At 42.2% G+C, this 21,636-nt stretch overlaps 1 protein-coding gene across 5 annotated transcripts in view; it reads left to right on the top strand.

The window, feature by feature from the left end:
* Positions 1–1,242: 1,242 nt before the first annotated feature.
* Positions 1,243–21,636, top strand: part of MAK (male germ cell associated kinase) — a 131,642-nt gene continuing 111,248 nt past the window's right edge. For 2 of the 5 annotated variants that reach the window (XM_073631046.1, XM_073631049.1), the window contains exon 1: positions 1,244–1,643. The gene's annotated coding sequence lies outside the window, so the exon portion shown is untranslated. Of the gene's footprint in view, positions 1,654–21,636 lie in introns of all 5 variants that reach the window. The other 3 variants (XM_073631050.1, XM_073631047.1, XM_073631051.1) reach the window with 3 other exon arrangements.

Here is a 21,636-nt window from a genome sequence, read left to right as displayed (position 1 = left end):
TGTCGGCAAATCCGATCGTCTGTACGTGGCATTAGGGTGCAGAACGCTTTAGCTAACGCCAACTGTTCCATAAGCCCGAGGAGACAGACACTAATTGTCAGAGGAATAGGTATAGTAATCAATCCATTAATACATTGAGTTACCTCCCTCCAATATCCTGAACCTGTGGGCAATCCCAGAATATATGTAGGAAGCCAACAGGGATGCTAGAGCATCTCCAGCAAGCAGCCAACGAGGTTGGGTATATGCGATGGAGGTGTTGGGGCATAGAGTATATTCTGTGCAGGATTTTGAATTGTATTAATCTGTCCCTAGTTGCAACTAGTGGAGTGAATCTGTATTTTAATTTTTTTTTTCCAGACATGTTGGTGTTATATCTTTCACTTGGATGCTATAAATTGCAGTGAGTAAATACAGCTGGATAAACCAAAAACTGTGTCTGTCTTCATTTCAGGCTGTAAAGCAACAAAATGTAATTATTTTAAAGGGGGGTGATTTTTTTTCTATACCTATTGTATGTGCGGCTGCAAGGCGGCCATGGCCTTGACTGCTTATGATTTTTCCAGTACAGTGACAACTTCCTGATGGGATTGGATGGTGGGATCAGACTAGAATCCAAATATGCCTTGGGTCATCCCTACTAGAGATCTCACACCCTGTAATGCAGAAGACAAAGCTCAGGTATGTATATATTCTTTTTTTTTCTTACAGGTACGTTTTTCTTCTCCCCATATGCAGCATTTTTTTCCAATAAGTGGCTTTGTATTTTACTGCAAGATCTGATTTAGGCCCCTTTCACACTTGTATGACCTGAAAGTCACACGACTTGAAGCAATGTCTCTGTAATCTTGAGGTCTATGGACCTCAATTGGCATCAAAGTCGGACCAAAGTAGTGCAGGGACTACTTTGAAGTCGCACAGATATGATCTGTACTCATTGGTAATCATGGGGTACGACTTGTCATGTGACTCTGCAGTCCCAAGTCGCACAAGTCTGAAAGGGGCCTTAATGGGACACAGAGAACAAAAAAAAAATCACAGGGACTTTACCTACACAACTCTCTATCAAAAACCAAAACAAACACAAGCCTTGTATTTCGATATACGTTACCATCCTATAATTCTCTCTAGGTGCACCAACACTCTCCAGATTACACTCTGCTCCCCTATAATGTACTGCCTGCTATGCTATACATTAATCCAACACTAGGTGGCGACATATACACTACTATTATTTCCATACACTGGCTGATGCTGGAGCAGCACTTCATTCCAGGATTATTTTATTTCTCTCCCCCCACGCCTGAAGATCAGACTAACACGGCATTACCACGGGGTTACCAAAACGTCCCATTTCAGTTTTGCATCCCCCCAGTCATAAAGTTCCAACCCGCTCGTCGCCATGGTCACTGCTTGAGCCCGCAATGACCTCACCGACCAGTGCCAACACAAGTCCCCGGCGCCTCACTCCGCCCCTTTTCTCTTTTAATCCAATGGCATCACCAAGAGCCTTACAGGCTCGGCTCCTCCCTCGTGCACTGTGTGATGTTACCAGGGAGACGAGTCACACATTGACAGGCGCTGGGGAGCCGATGAGGGAATCATGTGACTGGGGAGCACCTCATCAAGGCCAGGAGCAACAGGTGAGAGGAGGTGAGGGGGGTCGTGGTCCTCTATCATTTCTAGGGAATGTTCTAGATGGAAGCGGGTGTGTGTGTGTGTGTGCTTGTATGGGGCACAGATACCTCTCTAGGCTGGAATCCTCATACACCTGTCTGAGTGATAACCAAATCCTCCACTGACTTCCCTGTACATTCATTTACAACACATACATGTTTACATAGTAAGGTGTGGACTGAGCTCTGCTCACTGGCTCCTAGGTTTACTTTTTAATTTTTTTTGTGTTTAGGTTTGACTGTTAATATTTTTTTTAAACATAATATTATTTAAAATAAAAAAATAAAAACATAATATATGCTGTGTGTATGTATGTATATATATGTGTGTGTGTGTGTGTGTATATATATATATATATATATATATATATATATATATATATATATATATATATATATATATATATATACACAGTATCTCACAAAAGTGAGTACACCCGTCACATTTTTGTAAATATTTTATTATATCTTTTCATGTGACAACACTGAAGAAATGACACTTTGCTACAATGTAAAGTAGTGAGTGTACAGCTTGTATAACAGTGCAAATTTGCTGTCCCCTCAAAATAACTCAACACACAGCCATTAATGTCTAAACCACTGGCAACAAAAGTGAGTACACCCCTAAGTGAAAATGTCCAAATTGGGACCGATTAGCCATTTTCCCTCAACGGTGTCATGTGACTTGTTAGTGTTACAAGGTCTTAGGTGTGAATGAGGAGCAGGTGTCTTAAATTTGGTGTTATCACTCTCACTCTCTCATACTGGTCACTGGAAGTTCAACATGGCTCCTCATGGCAAAGAACTCTCTGAGGATCTGAGAAAAAGAATTGTTGCTCTACATAAAGATGGCCTAGGCTATAATAAGATTGCCAAGACCCTGAAACTGAGCTGCAGCACAATGGCCAAGACCATACAGTGGTTTAACAGGACAGGTTCCACTCAGAACAGGCCTCGCCATGGTCGACCAAAGAAGTTGAGTGCACGTGCTCAGCGTCATATCCAGAGGTTGTCTTTGGGAAACAGACGTATGAGTGCTGCCAGAATTGCTGCAGAGGTTGAAGGGGTGGGGGGTCAGCCTGTCATTGCTCAGACCATACGCCGCACACTACATCAAATTGGTCTGCATGGCTGTCGTCCCAAAAGGAAGCCTCTTCTACAGATGATGCACAAGAAAGCCTGCAAACAGTTTGCTGAAGACGACAAGCAGACTAAGGACATGGATTACTGGAACCATGTCCTGTGGTCTGATGAGACCAAGATAAACTTCTTTGGTTCAGATGGTGTCAAGCGTGTGTGGTGGCAATCAGGTGAGGAGTACAAAGACAAGTGTGTCTTGCCTACTGTCAAGCACGGTGGTGGGGGTGTCATGATCTGGGGCTGCATGAGTGCTTCCGGCACTGGGGAGTTCCAGTTCATGGAGGGAACCATGAATGCCAACATTTACTATGACATACTGAAGCAGAGCATGATCCCCTCCCTTCGGAGACTGGGCCGCAGGGCAGTATTCCAACATGATAACGACCCCAAACACACCTCCAAGAAGACCACTCCCTTGCTAAAGAAGCTGAGGATAAAGGTGATGGACTGGCCAACCATGTCTCCAGACCTAAATGCTGTTGAGCATCTGTGGGGCATCTTCAAATGGAAGGTGGAGGAGCAAAAGGTCTCTAACATTCACCAGCTCCGTAATGTCTTCATGGAGGAGCGGAAGAGGACTCCAGTGGCAACCTGTAAAGCTCTGGTGAACTTCATGCCCAAGAGGGTTAAAGTGGTGTTCCAGCTGAAATTATACTTTTTAAATAAAAATACCCCTATAATACACAAGCTTAATGTATTGTAGTAAAGTTAATCTGTAAACTAAGGTCTGTTTTGTTAGTTTATAGGAGTAGTTTGTTATTTTATAAACTTACAGCAGGCCATGGCCATCTTAAGTGTGGGCATCTGAAGCCAGACTGTATTTCTTCCTGGATCTCATCCTTGCAGATCTCGCACATGCTCAGTGCAGCACAAGCAGTGTAATAGGTTTCAGGTCAGGTTTCCATAGCAACGGCAGTATCAGAGGAAGTTGCCGCCCCTTCCCAGAAGGCATTGCAAACAGGAAATGATGTGATGGGCCACGGCCAGGGAGGAGGAAGTGAAAAATGAATACAGCAGATATACAGTAAGTGCTGAGAAAAAAAAATTAAAAATATCCAATTTGTTTACAGTGCACAGTTTAGTGAGGGATGCTGAAGAGTTGTAAAAGTGGGTGGAACTCCACTTTAAGACAATGCTGGAAAATAATGGTGGCCACACAAAATATTTACACTTTGGGCCCATTTTGGACATTTTCACTTAGGGGTGTACTCACTTTTGTTGCCAGCGGTTTACACATTAATGGCTGTGTGTTGAGTTATTTTGGGGGGACATCAAATTTACACTGTTATACAAGCTGTACACTCACTACTTTACCTTGTAGCAAAGTGTCATTTCTTCAGTGTTGTCACATGAAAAGATAGAATAAAATATTTACAAAAATGTGAGGGGTGTACTCACTTTTGTGAGATACTGTGTGCGTGTGTGTGTAATATATAGTGTGTGTGTATATATAAACTATATAGATACAAATATATTACTGAAGGCTCGTGTTTCCATCACTTCTTGCACATGGAGGGTATTGTAGGGTAAGCACCCCTTTACCTGATCCGGGTGTCCTTCCTGCTGTAACTGTGACATCAGGATATAATATGATGAGGTCATCGTACATCCGTGGTAAAGTACCGTCAATGCATTAGAATTCCCCATCAAGTGTTCATTGGAGTTACTAAAGCTCTTCACTAGCAGCATGGAGATCCCCATATTGGCGGATGTTGCTTTTGCGGCTCAGGTTCCATATTTTCATTATAGATCTCCCTCTCATGTTGACTTTTTTGTTGTGTAGTATCTTCATTTTTCCTTTTAGCTTTAGTATCACAAGAGCCACAAGACTCACCATAGTTTAATAAGGAAAAAGGCTCTGACAAAGAGCAGTAAACAGTGTGTGCCACATCCCATGAGTCTGAAAAAGACCAAAAAATTCCCCTATGGTGGGATTTTCCAGGCACTACCATAAATAATACAGTATAGGTACAAAAATAGTTTTTATTACAAAAATCGAACAAAGTAGATAATTTAACAAAATATACAAATCAAATACAGAAACTATGTACAATGGAATACTTCAAAAGCAGAGTACATATCGTTAAGAATACAAATAGCATAACAATGGAGAAAAGACCAAAGGTCGGGATATAATAAGTCTCACTGAACCGACGCGTTTCAGAGAATCCTTCATCAGGGTTAACCAAGTGAGAGTTACCATCTATGGGATTACAGAGTAAGAGAAAGTAATTAACATCACACACAAAGCAGATGACAGTCCCCCCACACCCAGTGAAGGTATGTGTGAAAATCACTCACTTCCAAAGTACAAATGCTATAAGAGTATCCAAGGCATAAAATCAACTTCACAAAGGTCTCCCAGGCCGTGTGCATGTAAAGGTAGCCTAATGGCTGGCCATACAGGATGGTATTGTAGAAGACTGATGTAACAGAGGAAATCCCAATTTGTGCTAAAGAACGCCGCGCCTGAGGGTTTGGCGCGGCGTTTGTGCGCAGGCTGGGGTCCAAACGTCTCAGGACCTGAAACCAAGGACACAACCCCATAAATAACGATAATTTAAACAGTCGAAGTGTGCAGTGATAGCTGCTAGGATCGATAGTATATCATGTATTCTTAACGATATGTACTGTGCTTTTGAAGTATCCCATTGTACATAGTTTCTGTATTTGATTTGTATATTTTGTTAAATTATCTACTTTGTTCGATTTTTGTAATAAAAACTATTTTTGTACCTATATTGTATTAGTTATGGTAGTGCCTGAAAAATCCCACCATAGGGGAATTTTTTGGTCTCTTTCACCATAGTTTAATAAACATTAACCCAGGGGTGTCTGCAGCCCAAGATGGCTATGGATGCAGCCCAACACAAATCGTAAACTTACTTAAAGAGGAGCTAAATATTGCAGCTGCTGACTTTGATTATACAGACACTTACCTGTCCAGCGAGCCCGCAATGTTGGCACTGCAGCCGATCTTCGGATTGGCTGTCGGGTGCAGCTGACATTGCCGGTAAGGGAACCCAGCAGTAAAGCCTTTCAGCTTCACAGCCAGGTCCCTACTGTGCATGCCCGAAGCACGCTGCGCTTTCTAATTGGTCTGACGGCGGAGGAGGGGGCTGAACTTTCGAGGGACAGCGCCACAGTCCCGTCTCCCGAAAGTGGGGACAGGTGCCTGTCAAAAACAGTTGCCCGTTCCCTCCTCCTCTCCCCCCGAAAGGTGCCAAATGTGGCACCGGAGGTGGGGAGGAGACGAATAAGCGGAAGTGCCACTTTTAAGTGGAACTCCGCTTTAACCACTTACCACCCAGGCTTTTTCTGGCACTTTTTGTTTACAAGTTTAAATGAGTATTTTTTTGTTAGAAAATTACTTAGAACCCCCAAGCATACTTTTTTTTTTGCCAGAGACCCTAGGGAATAAAATAGAGATTGTTGCAATTTTTTATGTCACACGATATTTGTGCAGCGATTTTTCTTATTTATTTAACTTTTTTTTTTTTTTTACAATGTCCCTTAAAAAAAAAAAAAAAAAGATCACTTTTATAACCAGGAATGTAAACACCCTCTTTATGAAGAGGTCAAGAAGATTAAAAAAATAAAATAATCTTTTTGATCTTTTGCTTTAAAAAAAATAGTTTACTTCCAGCCTGGACCAGAAGTGATGTCATCATGGTGTCGCTTCTGTCCTCCCAGGCGATGAAGGAGGATCGTCTCTGGGACTAGCCGGCCGCACCATTGGATAATTTCTCTGGCTTTTGAAAGCATTCCAGCAGCTCATGAGCCGCTCAGAACGCTTTCATGAGAAAGCCAGCTGCTGGCTGAAGAAAAAAATACGGGGTTATGGCTGATCGCTTTAGCCATAACCCCCAGTAAACCACTTCAAACCCGCAACGTATATATACGTTTTTTTTTTTTTTTTTTTTTAATGAACTTAGTAAACACATACGGCCAAAGAAAAATTTGACAGTGTCTCTTTACTGAACCTTTATGAGTTTTATCTTCTTAAAGAAATATCTCCCACTCCTCACAATCACTCCTTATTCTCGTCATCAGTTTTCGGCAGCACCGATATTTGTGAGCAACTATCTTCACTGAAGATGTGCACGAAAGGCAATATTAGAACCAAAAGATCTGATGAGCACGTTGAGAATTCATTAAGAATTGCTACTACATCCATCAATATAGATATTGATGTGGTAATTTGTCAAAAACAGTGTTAAATATCGCGCTAGCTTTATATTGCCCCCTTATACAATAAAAAATGTTACAAAAAAATTAAGTTTTATTACTCAGATAGGTACATACTGTATCTGTATCAACGATCTTTAACTTGTCATCTGCTCCACTTTTTCTGGTCATCAGCTATCTTTATTGTTAGTGTATTTTGTGTGTGTAATTCAACATAAATGGTGCACTGTTCTAAAATAAATGTTGAAAAATACACAGCTTAACCCCTTGGTGCCAGCTTAGAATATGCCGCCTCTCTGCGCCTGGTCCTTAGTGCCAAGGGGCGTTGCGTGCTCCCAGCACAGTTACAATCGCCTAACCAAACGATCTGGAGTTTTTGGACCATGTGACAGGCAATTATGGTGGTCACGTGATCTTAAAGCGGAGTTCCACCCAAAAGCGGAACTTCCGATTATCTGATTCCTGTTTTTTGCAGGTACCCGGTCCCCACTTACGGGAGACTGGGCTGTGGCAAATTACGTCAGCAGCTTGGCCCCCTCCTCCCTCCCCTTCTGCCAGGCCAGTGAGAGAGCGCAGCGAGCTTCGCGCATGCGCAGTAGGGACCCGGCTGTGAAGCCGAAAGGCTACACTGACAGGTTCCCTTACCCGCAATGGCGGCAACAGCACCCGACCAGCCAATATAAACAAAAGCTGCGGTGTTAACATCGCTGGACTGCAGGACAGGTAAGTGTCCTAATGTTAAAAGTCAGCAGCTACTATATGTGTAGCTGCTGATTTTTAATTTTTAAAGGGGCGGGTCGGAACTCCGCTTTAAGCTGCGCCCCGCCTCGGCATAAGGCTTACAGGACCAGGAGGCACCGGCGCTAAGAGGTTAAAAACAAATTCATGCAAAATAAATTTACAACAAATTCAACTAGTAGAAAGGTGCACAGAAAATACAAATTTATCCCTCTTTAGTATAATCAAACTGTGCTGAAACCACATATAATTGTGAACAGTGGAAGTCCAATATGTATAGATGTCCACATTTAAATCATATGTAAATAGTGCTGAAGTGAACATTCACAAATTGGCCTTGGAGCAAATCTGAGGAAGTCACAGCACAAGTGACGCAATGCGTTGGGCAGGGTTTGTGACGTCACTTCTGGTGTCTCCGTTACCCGGAAAATGGTGAGGAGATGATTTGCCAATGTTAAGTTTTATGCCATGTACAAGTTATTTTATGTGAGTGGTTTAGTGAATCTTTATTAACCACTTCCCATCCTGCGTATTGTTATATGATGTCCGCAAGGTGGCTCTCTCATCCCGGGTGGGCATCATATGACGTCCTTGGCTTCCCGTCGGTATAGGGGGTGCGCACGCCCGCCGCATCATCAAGCAGCTTATGCACGTGCCCAGTGGCCATGATGTCCACCGTGCACACGTGATCGCTCGTGACAGAACAGAAATGTGAATCTATGTGTGTAAACACACAGATCCATGTCCTGTCAGGGGATAGGAGACAGATCGTGTGTTTCTACTACATAGAAACACTAATCGGTCTCCTCCCCTAGTCAGTCCCATCCCTCCACAGTTAGAACACACAGTCAGGGAACACATTTAACCCCTTGATCGCCCCCTAGTGTTAACCCCTTCCCTGCCAGTGACATTTACACAGTAATCAATGGCTATATATAGCACTGATTTGTGTATAAATGTCAATGGTTTCAAAAAAGTGTCAAAATTGTCTGATCTGTCTGCCGCAATGTCGCAGTCATGATAAAAATCACAGATCACTGCCATTACTAGTAAAAAAAAAAATAATAATAATAAAAACCAATCAATATACGCTTATTGCCGTTTTTATTTGTTACCAAAAATATGTAGAAGAATATATATCGGCCTAAACCGAGGAAAAAATGTGTATTTTTAAAAAATAAATTTGGGATATTTATTATAGCAAAAATTAAAAAAAAAAAAAAATAATAATAATAAAAATGCCATAAATCAATAACCTATTTTGTAGATGCTATAATTTTAGCGCAAACCAATCAATATACGCTTATTGCCATTTTTATTTTTTACCAAAAATATGTAGAAGAATATATATCGGCCTAAACCGAGGAAAAAATGTGTATTTTTAAAAAATAAATTTGGGATATTTATTATAGCAAAAATTAAAAAATGTTTTTTTTTTTTTTTTTTTTAAACTGTTGCTTTTTTTTGTTTATAGCGCAAAAAATAAAAACTGCAGAGGTGATCAAATACCACCAAAAGAAAGCTCTATTTGTGTGGAAAAAAATGATCAAAATTTCACTTGGGTGCAGTATTGCATGATCACGCAATTGTCATTCAAAATGTTACAGCACTGCAAGCTGAAAATTGCCCTGGGCAGAAAGGGGGTCAAAGTGCCCGGTACTGAAGTGGTTAAAGACACCTATAGATTACATATTACACTATGAGCCTATTCCATTCATATATTTGAGTAACCCAGAAGAGCAGAGTTTATCCAGACAAGCCCCTTAAAGGGGACAACACACTAAAAGTCTGGAAAGCTGATGCTTGATGATATCATATTAGCATGCATTTTGTCCATCATTGTAGTGTAATCTAGGCCACTTTTGTTTTCATGGTATAATGGCTGTAAAAAAATTCTACAGAGAACACTTTCCATTTTGAAACAGGAGAAGTAAGATGGCAATGCCAGTGGGAACAGAGCTAGGTACTATCTCTGATCACTGTTCTCAAGAGATAAAAGAAAATACCCAAACAGGTTCACACTCTTTGTTTTTTTCCTTTTTTTTTTTTCAATAATATTTTTTTTTAAATTTCCATAAAAAGTATTTTATTATCGCTCCCTTAAAGTGATTTTTTTTTTTGCTTTAAAATAATAAACATATTATACTTACCTGCCCTGTGCAGTGGATTTGCACAGAGCAGCCCAGATCCTCCTCTTCTCGGGTCCCTCTTTGGCTCTCCTGGCCCCTCCCTCCTGATGAGTGCCCCCACAGCAAGCAGCTTGCTATGGGGACACCCGAGCCGAGCTGCAGCTCTGTGTATCCATTCAGACACGGAGCTGCAGCCCAGCCCGGCCTCGGCCCTCTTTCTCTCCTTGTTGGTTGACAGTAGCGGGAGCCAATGGCGCTGCGCTGCTGTTTCAGCCAATGAGGAGGGGAGTCCCGGGCAGCCAAGACAATCCTACAATATCACTGGATAGAGAGGGGGCTCAGGTAAGTATTAGGGGGGCTGAGGGGGGGCTCTGCACACAGAAGGCTTTTTATCTTAATGCATAGAATGCATAGTGGGGGAAAGCTAGACTTTTGACAGTGGTTTTAGTTGCTTTTTGTGCTTCTCTGTCATGATATACTGTATAAAAAAACATAACAGAAGTTTTAGTCTAATTCAAGACTAATAGATAATAAATAAATAATAGTTTAATTTTACCACTCCGCCTATAGCTGAAAATTTTTTTGGGGGTTATAATTTTATAACAGTAAGTTAAATGTAGAGAACGTGCAGTAGAAAGCATAAAAGGAAGAAATTGTTTTAAGAAAAAAAAACTTCCCCTTGTCAAGATTTTATGACTAGTAGGGGTAGAGGTTATGGGAACTTGATGTGTTTTCCACCATTATTGATATGATTTTGAATTATGTTTTATGTATTTTACCTTAACACATTAGTCAGTGTATGCCACAAGAGATTGTGTTTTTTGTTTTTTTGTTTTTTTGCTTATTGTGTATGAAAATTAGAATAGTTGTCCACTGCTTTTACAAACTAGGGAACGGAAAATGGAAGGGAAGAAAATAATAGTTTGAGGGAGAGCATTTCTATTTTTAGTTTGTAAAGCAAGGTTCCCCAAAGTGGTCAATATTACTCCCTAAGGATCGACAGGACTATACAAGGGGTCTTTAAAATGACCAGAGGGCTTGGCAAATGTCTAGGTGTCAATAAGTGATCAATAAATGATTGAAGGTCATTTGGGGTATATTAATCATCTATTGAGGTCTGTGTATAGCTCCATGTTTAATCTCTAGTCCTGAAGGTGAGGAGATAGCAGCCACCATGGTTGGATGGTTAAGTGCCAGTGAGAACAACCTTAATTGGTCTCTCTTATCTACCAGTAGGTGTTACTGACCTAGTTTACAACATGCCTTTGTGTTATGTCTGAGACCTTCCACCCAGGAAGAATAGAAATTCATGTTCCATTTCCAAACCAATCATACACTTCCCTCACGTCACACTTTGCTAGAGAGCCAGTGAGTACACATATATTTATTTATTTCAGTTACTTATATAGCGCCATCAATTTACGCAGCGCTTTATATATACATTGTACATTCACATCAGTCCCTAACCCTCAAGGAGCTTACAATCTAAGGTCCCTAACTCACATTCATACATACTAGGGACAATTTAGACAGAATCCAATTAACCTACCAGCATGTCTTTGGAGTGTGGGAGGAAACCGGAGTACCCGGAGGAAACCCACACAGGCACAGGGAGAACATGAAAACTTCAGGCAGGTAGTGTCGTTGGGATTCGAACCAGCGACCCTTCTTACTGCTAGGCGAAAGTGCTATCCACTACACCACTGTGCCGCCCTATATAGCAATAGGGATGGTGCCAAAGTACTGGCTGATATGCATTTACTAACATATCAGCTTTGCAACCACCATAATGGTGGCTGCTAACGCCAAGAAAAAGAGTCCATAATATTATTATTATTATTTGTAGTACTATTATTTATAATAGAGATTTTTTATGTTATTTTCATCTATCAGTGTTTGGGGGTTCATGAAAAATCTGAATCTTCATGAAGGGGTCGATAAGCTGAAGAGTTTGGTAACCCCTGGACCAAATAGAGATCTGAATGAGTCAGAGAAATGACAATCCTCTTTCCTTTTTTGAAACACCAACCTCTTAATTAGAGATGCACCGAAATTTCAACAGGCAAAACATATCAGCTGAAAATTGTGTTTTCGGCATTCTGCCGATAAAGAAAAAGGTGCCGATAAAGGCACCGAAACGCACACATTTTTGGCAAGATTTTACAGCAATTTTGCCACGATTTTACTGTGCTTATGGTATGTTTTTCATAGGTCACGTGACTCAAAAACTGCATCAAAAATGTAACACTAGTACGTTATTGATGCTTTCTTGCTGCGTTTTCAATGCATTTTTGTGCGTTTTTTTAAAAACTGACCAAAAGTGAAGCAAACAAGATTTTTAACACCACAACAGAACCTCAATGGACCAGTGTGAAGACATACATAGAATTTAGCTGCAGCTTTACTCTTAATTTGTGGATAAACATTATTTTCCAGAAAATCGAAAGAAGATGCTCAACTTTCCTATTAGAAACAAATTTAATAAGAAAGAAAAAATAAGAAATGGTGTATCTAGAAGTGACCTATTGAAGCTGTGGGCACATAAGGATATAATAATTTATCTGACTTTGAAAGTTATAATTGTGTATTACAGACCCCCTGCTTTTTCATCTATCTGACCACGCATGTATTTTTTCTATAACCTATATATATGAACATGCAGTAAATTGCCCTCTATTTGTCCTTTAGGTAATTCTTCCCTAATCTTATGTAAAGCGATTAGTGCTTAGTGTGTCACCAAGTCTGGCGACAGACTAATCTCTATTGGATTTTCGTCTCATCACAGCTCCTTTAGAGTAGCACAATTTTCTAAAGTGAATAAAAAATGCTCTACAGTTGGTACTCTGAGATTTTAGAAATGTGTCAGGCAAATTATATTCATGGTATATTCTGAGATTTAGCCCGGATTCACACTATACCGGGCTGCGGATCGCACAGGAGCGCTTTGCGTCCCTGTTCCCCATTTCAGGGACGAATCAGGGCCGATTCTATGCCTGAATTCGGCCCTGAAACGGAGCCAAAGACGCACAGCATTTTTGTGCAGTGTGCTCCGCAGCCGCCCCGGAGATATGTGAACCGGCTCCATAGGGAGCCAGTCACATTCTCCTACTATGCGAATTAGATGCGGGGAAACGCACATCTAATTCGCATAGGTGTGAACCCGGGCTTAATGATTATTACTTGATATATAAAATAGGCTGATAGATCATACAGCTGCAGAAAGTTGTGTATTAGTACACTGTGACAGCCATCCTCATGTACATACTGTATATACTGTATGTGTGTTCTTGTACTGAAAACATTCAATATACAGAGTATTATATACCAACTGTTCCCACACTTGGTCTTAGTTTTGGTTAACACCAGTGGCTTGAATAATCTGCTAGTTTCTTATATCGCTCACAGATGAGATTTACTCACTCCCCACAGGCTATATATTATGTCATTTTCTTACATTCAACCACATGATGAAGGAAAGAAAATTGCTTGATTCCCCCATTAACACAGTCAGTGTTAGAGCTGCACGATTCTGGCTAAAATTAAAATAAAGATTTTTATGCTTAGACTAAATATCACAATTCTCGCAGCATAACATCATCTTTCGCATTATACAAAAAAATCGGGCTAACTTTACTGTGTTTGTTTGTTTTTTTTTTTTTTAATTCATTGAAGTGTATTTTTTCCCCCAAAAATTGCATTTGAAAGACCGCTGCACAAATACAGTGTGACATAAAATATTGCAACAACCACCATCTTACTCCTCTAGGGTCTCCGCTAAAAATATATATATAATGTTTGGGGGTTCTAAGTAATTTTCTAGCAAAAATACAGATTTTAACTTGTAAGCAACAAGTGTCAGAAAAAGGTTTAGTCTTTCAAAGAGAAGTATGTTTTTTTTTTTTTCCCCCTTTTATACTTACCTAGGTGGATGCAGTATGGGACCAATGCTACGTCTGTCCCCCGGCATCTCTGCACTGAGAACTGAGCCAACGAACATCGCCCATGGCTCAGTTCTCACACATCCCTGAGCGGAGAGCTGCTGACTGTCATTCAGCAGCTCTCCTCTCTGCTCCTCCACGCTCACTGGAGCGCTGAGCTGTGGAGGGGCGGGGAGCGGCTGTCTCAGTCTCTCAGCGGCTTGCTGAGAAACTGAGACAGGCATCAGTCCAGGCACCTGGCAGATCCAGACTTCATTGTCGTGATGACGCGGTGCCTGAACTGATTCCTGTGACATCAGCAGAGAGCGGATTTCAGACCACTCTCTGCTTAAAACGGGTCACAGGTTGCAAAACAAATTGCACTCCTGTGAACCATAGGAGAAGCCCAGCCAAACAAGCTCAGGCTGGACTTCTCCTTTAAGTGGTTAAACTGTCCTCATTTACAGACAGAAGTTCATTCCATTGATCTAAAAGAACCAAATGATACTTTGTTTATAGTTATCTCCCAGCGCTGTTGATAAACATTTGTCGGCGAGCAGAGAACGGCTCTGCACTCGTGAGGGGCGTTGAGTCGAGATAGCAATTTTTTTGACGATTAATCATGCAGCTCTAGTCAGTGTTGATGTGGGAATTCCCTTCCACAGCGCAGGGAGCCTTCCCCACCAGCAAAATACAATGATCGAAAATAATAATGCGTACTAGTGCGCAAACCACCAACTAGACTGTATAATGAATAAAAAAATATTAAATAATACCGGTGATAAAGCTGCCATCCTAAAGGTGTTCCCACACCATGAAATAGCTAACAATAATAATAATAATAGGTAATGTGGCGCTAAATCCAAAAATAAATAAAACAACAATGATGTGAAAAATCAGTAAAAATCAAATAAAAAAATATATATATTGTGAAACAACCACGTAAATGGAGATTCTACATGAAAAATCCCAATAATAATTGTGTCAACAGCATTTAATCTACCATCATAATGTGTACCAAAGGTTATGATGAACCATCGCTACAACAAAAATATGTATAAATATCCCTATTTGTAAATCACTAATGAATCACATATCCAAATCAATATATCCTAAAAGTGACTGGAATCCCACCAGGACCCAATATAAATCAAGTAGAATTAAAATGCAAAGTATAAACAATCAGTGAAAATAAGTGACAAATAAATTCAGTGTAATAAATTATTATAATCAGTGTATAAGAAGTAGAAGTCCAAAAAATATTGAAAATAGTTTTAAATTCGTGCAATAAATCGTGCACCCGATGACAAGTCCCATACACTGTGCAATCTGGATTGTGGCAATCTCCAGGAAATAGTGAAAATAGTACCAGCAACAGCTCCCCAGTGCAGTCCCCCCAGCCTCTCACCTTAAGGCTGATCGATAACAGCCCAGTAAATAAAGTCCAGATGGACGGGCAGCACCAGGGTCTTCTGTTAAGAAAATGCTCTCTGCTCCCACGGCACCTCAGTATGTCAGTCAGGCAATACAAAAGAAGAGAAGGAATACTCCATGGTGTAGTATCAAAATACAACCAAATTTATTTAAAGTATCCACTTACATTAGTATAAAGAAAACGAGCACACACTACAGCTGATTCCCAGTCACGCAACACGTCAGAGAGGAGAGGCGGGTCCTGTCTTGTTCTGTTTTTTCCCGATCACGGCCGGGTAATTTTTTTGATGAGTTGATATAAGTGATAGTATTGTATATATTTAGTATAGTATTTATTTAGCAGAAATACAGTGTGTAAAGGAAAGATTCACTACCCCCCCTTCAAATAATCACATTTTGTTGCTTTACAGCCTGAACGGAGGACAGACACGGTTTTTGTTTTATCCAGCCGTATTTACCCAGTGCAACTTATAACATCCAAGTGAAAGATATAACACCAGCATGTCAGAAAAAAAAAATAAGATTAAAAAACAGGCACTGAGTTAAAAAAAGGCTCACCCCCTCCTAAAAAATTGACTTGTAAACTCAGTCAGGTGTAGCTAATCACATTCTGAGTGTCACACAAAGCCATTTGACTTTCAGCTGTGATCAGGTGTGGTCATTTTGATTAGTCCAGCATGAAAAGAGCTTTCCTGGAGCATTTCAGTCCCTAATAGTGCAACTGAAGCAAACATCAACTATGGGTGGCAAGGCACTGTCAAAAGATCTCTGGGATAAAGTTGTGGACAGGCAGAAGTCAGGAGATGGATACAAAATAATTCAAAGGCTTTATCAATGCCTAGAAGCAAAGTGAAGTCTATTACTAGGGCCCTTTCACACGTGCGGACCGTTCAGATCCACCTGTCCTGAACATCCATACATCTCTATGGAGCGACGGATGTCAGTGGTGACCTGTCTGCTGACATCCGATCCGCCCCGATCCACTCCGCAAAATCCAGATGGATGGAAACTCTATTTTCCATCCGTCTGGAGGATCGGATCAGATGAAAACGGACAGGCGTTCTGTAATCATCCGATTCCCCCCATATAGGAGAGCGGAGATCTGACAGGTCTGTCCCTGCACAGTGTGTAGAGACGGACTTGTCATCCACCGGCTCAGTGGGGATCAACAAAGCGATCCCTGCTGAGCAAGTGGATGGCTGAATATGGATCCGCACATGTGAAAGGGGCCTTAGGAAGTGGAAGGTATTTGGTATTTGGTACAACACAGACCTTCCCTGGATCAGGACGTTACTCCAAACTGGATGAAAGAGCCAGGAGGAAACTGGTCAGAGAGGCTACAAAGAGGCCTAAAGCAGTTGCAGGAATTTATGACAAAGCGTGGTCATTGTGTGCATGTGTCACCCATATTACAAATTCTCCACAAATGTGGCTTGTATGGGAGGGTTGCTAGAAAAAAGCCACTTCTCAGTGACGACTGAGCTTTGCCAAAATGCACCTTGAAGATTCTGGGGCCACATAGAAAAAGTTGTTATGGTCAAATTAGACTAAAATTGAATTATTTGGCCTCAACACCAAACAATATGTCTGGTGGAAATCTAGTACAGCTCACTATCCAAATACCACTATTCCTACAGCATGGAGGTGGTAATATTCTGTTTTAGGGGTGCTTCTCTGCAGCAGGGACAGGATAGAAGGAAAAATGGATGGGGCAAAATACTGTAAAATTCTTGAGGAAAATCTGCTGTCCTCTGCCAGAATGTTGTCAATGATAAGAAGGTTTAACACATTTATCAAAGTTTGAATTAGTAGAAATTTCAAAAGTATTTCTCTTTAAGGCCCTGTTCACACCTGGGATTCTGCCCGCAATCTCAAAACGCAGTACAATCGCAAAATTCAGATTCAGGTGCCATTATTTTTAATGGCAGCTGAAACGCGCTGCGGTTTTGCCACAAATGTCACTCGGAAATCTCTGCAAATTGCATCGTGTGAAGCTTGTCGCCCAAAAAGGAGCAGGAGCTTCTTTTGGGTGGTAAGCTTCACGTGTTTTGCGTTTTGCCGCAACATATTTAGCATAATATCAAGAAATTTTCATTTGAACTGTGTATTGTGTGAGGTCTGCTCGGACTATCATCTACAACCTTAGTATAGGTGACCAGTCATGTATACCTATTTCTGGAAGTATCTGAAATTCACAGTACTTGAGAATAAAAGAGTAGAAACAGAGAAAATAAGAATAAAGTTGGGGTATTGAGCTGGGGGGAGGCAGGTAAAGGGGAAAGGAGGTGGAAGAGGATGGAGAGATAGGAGGGTTGTGAGGGTGGGAGGGGAAGGGGAAGAAAGGAGCAGTAGTTATAATCTGTCATAAAGCATAACACTTCATATATGTTACTCAGTAATAGGATATCAACAGTTGACGATTATGTGATTACAGTAGTTGAATTCAAACCTGAGGAAGTAATACAGGTGCAGATATGCATGCAAAACAGAAGACTCAGATCAAGGTACAGGTACAGGCACAGGTTGAGGCCGAGGCCCCCAGGGAGGTGAGGCAAATATTTAATCCGATTTTGTCAGTTGACTGTGCAAAAGTTTCCTCCATGTCACAGATGTCTGTGATTCTGTGCAGCCAATCCCTGATGGATGGGGTGCTAGTAGATTTCCAGAACAGCAGTATAAGAGATTTGGCCGCATTCAGTAGATGTTTGGACAAAGAGTTTTTGTCCTTTTGGAATAAGAAGTTAGTGACATGGAGCAGACAGCATGCTGCATCAAGCTTCAATTTGGTTTCTGTAATATGGCGAATGATTCTGTTTAGTTCCATCCAATACGGAGATATCAAGGGGCATTGCCACCAAATGTGGAAGAGAGTACCTTTGTCTTTCTGGCAGCGTCAACAAAGATCCGCAGTTTGAGGATACCATTTATGCATCTTGGCTATGTAACTATTTTGAATGCTGTTTCTTGCATTCTGGTGCTAAGAGAACATTTGTGCGCGAACATGCAAGCCCTCTGCCATTGACTGTCTGTTAGTACCATATTAAGGTCTTCCAACCAGCTCTCTCTGAATCTGTCCATGGGTGGTTGATTTGAATTCTGTAGCCAGGCGTATGATACTGAGGTGGCTTTTTAAATTTGGTCGCCCTCCAAGCACACTCACTCCAGCTCAGTTAATGGTCTACTGAAATGGCCCTTGCGGCGCATATTGTTAACGTAGCTACGAATCTGGAAGATGTCCAAAGGGTAGGTGCGGGATGCGGTTGTCTGTCTGATTTGAGCACATGGAAATCCTTAATCGGTGTGTTCTGAAAGCAGTGTTTTGTTAGGAGAGGGATGTCTGGGTCTGAGGTTTGTAGTAAGTGATCCGCCACTCCCGATGGAAAGTCAGGGTTGTTCTTTAACAGGGTAAATAGACTCAGTGGTGTGGAAAGCTTATATTGTTTAGTCAATAAATGAAATATTGATAGGGTGATACTTATCAGAGGGTGTTGTTTTAAGGTCGGTGGGCAACTTGTCCAAGGGATCCAGGGAGACTTCCCTGGGTGTTGAGAAGGAATTTAGTGCTTCTGTGAGGGGATTTGTTAGAGTGTCTATGAATGTTTTATAGTAGATGGATGAAAAGCCATCTGGGCCGGAGCTTTTCCCTGTCTTTAGATCTTTTGATTGCTAGTCGGATTTCTGAAGTTTCAATAGGTTGATCTAGGAGTTCAATATCTGTGTCTGTTTATTTAGGAAGTTTAGAGGAGTTCAAGTATTCTTGTATTTGTGTTCTATTGCCCTGCATGTCAGCTGGTTTGTGTTGTCTCGGGAGGTTGTGGAGGTTGGTATAATAGTCATGAAAGTGGTGAGCAATTAATTCATAAGTGATGTCTAATGTCCCATCTTGATTCTTTATACCTAGAATGTTGTTCTTGTTCCGAGAACCTTTCAGGGCCCTAGCCAGAAATTTTCCTGTCTTGTCCCCATATTCATAGTAAATCTTCCTCCTAAAGAATAGGAAGCGTTTAGTGGTGGCATCTAGTGTCTGCTGTAGTGTTTTCTTAGTCTCCAGCAAATCAGTTGCGGTTTGTGTTGGGCCTCCCAGACTATCAAAGGGTCAATTTTAGGGGACGCATAGTGCTCAAAAAACTCGTTTAAGAGCGACGTAACTTTTGGAAGCATCACAGGGTCCGTTAATAATGAGGAGTTCAATCGCCAAGTGGGAGATTTAGGGGTGGGAGCTGCACGGTTCAATGATAGAGAGATAGGGGCGTCAGATATGGACTGGATTCCTATATTTGCTTCAGAGACTACATACAGGTCTCTGCAGGATATGAATAAGTACCGTATTTATCGGCGTATAACATGCACTTTTTCCCCCTTTGAATTAGGGGGAAAATCGTGTTATACGCCGATATAGGCTGCCACCGAGGGGTAGGAGGGGACGAGCGCTGCCGAAATAGAGCCGGATCTCCTGTGTACTCGGCTCGGCTCGCAGTCACGCTCAGTCCCGCCCCCCCCCCCCGTACATCTCCTAGCATTGACATCCCGGCATTGGAACGGCGTTATGTCCATTATAGGATCCAGGCCAAGGGGTGGGACTGGGCGTGGCGCCAAGTACACAGGAGATCCGGCTCTATTTCGGCAGCGCTCGTCCCCTCCTTCCCCTCGGTGGCAGCCTATATTTCGGCAAGGCTGCAGATGGACACTGATCAGGCTGCAGTGAGGACCAATGCTGCAGGTGGGCACTGATCAAGCTGCAGTGAGGAGCATGGCTGCAGGTGGGCATTGATTAGACTGCAGATGGGCACTGATTAGGCTGCAGATGGGCACTGATTAGACTGCATATGGACACAGATCAGGCTGCAGATGGGCACATGCATGATATCTTCCTTCCGCGCAAAGCTCTGCAGGCAGCAGATGATGTCACATGGGGGCATGGTATCTGGGCCACGAGCTCTCAGGGCTCTATGGGCTCTTACAAACTCAGTCTCGGTGTCTTCAGGCTTATCCAGCAGACTATTGAATACCCTTTGTTAGGCCGAAATGATTTGTTTAGTGTCCACTGATTCAGGGATCCCCCTGACCCTAATATTGTTCCATCTCCCTCTATTGTCAAGGTCCTCTAAGTGTCTGTTCATTTCTATGAAATGGGTAGTGTGATGTTGTCACTCTTTCAAGTCTGCTAATCGCTTTTTCCCTGTGCTTCCCAGCCGCCTCAGCAGAGGCCATCTTTTTAGTAAGCACTAGCCGATTGGTTTTGAGATCTGTTATGGCTGCTGAGAATGTGGACTTTGATGTCTGCAGTAAAGATATCAGCATAAGTAAGTGACTGGAGTGTGAAAGCCCCCTACTGTTGTCCTCTGTAGCTGACTGAGAGTCCTCGCCTCTGTGCGGGTCAGCGCCATCTTGACTCCAGCCATGCTGCTCTGGGATGAAGACTGGCTTTTGAAGAGGTCTGAAGAGGATGTTCCTGCCTTTGTAAGCCGCCGCCGAACGGTGGGATCGGGTGTGGGGTGTTCGGTAGTTCTGCCTGCTCATTATCAGGTGTGGAATGTGCAGAAAGACAGGCTAGAGGCTGCGATTCCTCCGGAGCTCCTCAAGTATGCTGCCATCTCAGCTGTGCGCCAAGCCACGCCCCCGCCCTTGTTTTAACTTTGGATAGTAAAACTTTTTTTTCTGCCAGTAAATACCTTATACAGCGCTCTTCCTCTTTCTTGTCTGGTAAAAAGCCTAGGCTTATGACATCATGCACAGCTCTCTCTCTCACTCCTGTGAGAGTTTCCCATTAAGGGGGGGGGATAAGTCATAAGAGGGCCAATGAGAGCTGCAGGGCTGCAGAGCTGGAGGTGTGCCTCTGTGTGTTTGTGTAAATCCAGGAAGTGAACAGGCAGCAACTTCAGCTACCCACAGTTAAAATAGATGCAGCCAGACTCAGTGGAGGGAGATTTCTACGGCATATTTGGCAAGTACAGAATCACAGTATATATAAAATAATATGCAAAGTGGTTGGAGGGAAGCTTCAGAATGGCAAAGATGTTTTTATTACAAATTATGTGAGCAGATTGCAGTTCCTCTTTAATCACTTCCCTACCACACATAGTCAAATGAGGTCCTTGACTTTGTGTGGTGATATCTGAATAATGCCTGCAGCTAGAGGCATCATTCAGATATCATTATTTCCAGCTGGCGATTCTGTGCACCATATGAACGAACATAGCGGCAGTTCAGCCGTTTGATAGTATCTATAGGCAAAGGGAGGGGACGTCCGCCCCCTCCCGCCTGCCATCCGGTGCTTCTCCGGGCTCTCCCGTGCCATCGGGGGCCCGGGGAAAGAATCGGCCGGCGCTGGATGACTACAATAGAGATTTCCGGTGACCAGATGGTCACCAGTCATCTCTATGACCGTTGGAGGCCCGGGCGCGACGTTATGAT

This window comes from Aquarana catesbeiana, linkage group LG05 (genome assembly GCF_042186555.1).
Source record: "Aquarana catesbeiana isolate 2022-GZ linkage group LG05, ASM4218655v1, whole genome shotgun sequence".
NCBI classification, from domain to species: Eukaryota; Metazoa; Chordata; class Amphibia; order Anura; family Ranidae; genus Aquarana; species Aquarana catesbeiana.
The sequence above is the reverse complement of the archived record's forward strand: the minus strand, read 5'-3'. Positions and strand labels throughout refer to the sequence as shown.